Raw genomic sequence first — 877 nt, 5'->3', positions numbered from 1 at the left:
CCAGACAATGTGCCTGTTCTGCCTTCAGTGAGACTTCTCACATGCAGTCACAACTTCCTTTTGGTTGTATCTTTCCAGTTGTGTGCACTACACTTAATATCTGAATCTGTCTGGGAAATTCAGGCTTTAGATTCCATCAGCATGGTACCTTGCATCATGACATAATCTGGCCATCAGGTGAGGGAGAGGATTCTGCCCCTCTGCTTCTCTTTGTTGCTGCATCCAGCTCTGGGATCCCCAGCACAGGAAGGACATGGACCTGTTGGAGTGATTCCAGAGGAGGTCACCAAGATGATCGGAGGGATGGAGCAGCTCTCCTGTGGAAAAAGACTGAGAAAGTTGAATTATTCAGCCTGGAGAAGAGAAGGCTTTGGGATGACATAATTGCACCTTCCAGTATCTGAAGAGAGCCTCCAAGAAAGATGAAGAGAAACTATTTACAAGGGCACATAGTGACTGGGCAAGGGGGAATGGCTTCAAACTGAAAGAGAGAAGGTTAATATCAGATATTAGGAAGAAGTTTTTTACTGTGAGAGTGGTGAGGCACTGGAATAGTTTTTCCAGAGAAGCTGTGGATGCCCCAGTCCTGGAAGTGCTTAAGGCCAGATTTTATTGGGCCCTGAGCAACCTGGTCTAGTGGAAAGTGTCCCTGCCCAGGGCAGGGGAGAAGGAGCTAGATGACCTTTAAGGTCCCTTCCAGCCCAGGCCATTCTATGATTCTATGATAGCTTGTTTCAGTCTGCCAGAAAATTCCCTTTGCAGATCATGCTGAGACATACCTTAGACAATGAATTGCATTTTAGAAATCTACCATTTGTTCCCATTGTTGAAGAAATTCCTGAAAGTAATGCATAATCCATGATCAAGGAACAAAGTA

Source organism: Passer domesticus, chromosome 3 (genome assembly GCF_036417665.1).
Source record: "Passer domesticus isolate bPasDom1 chromosome 3, bPasDom1.hap1, whole genome shotgun sequence".
Lineage (NCBI taxonomy): Eukaryota > Metazoa > Chordata > Aves > Passeriformes > Passeridae > Passer > Passer domesticus.
The sequence above is the reverse complement of the archived record's forward strand: the minus strand, read 5'-3'. Positions refer to the sequence as shown.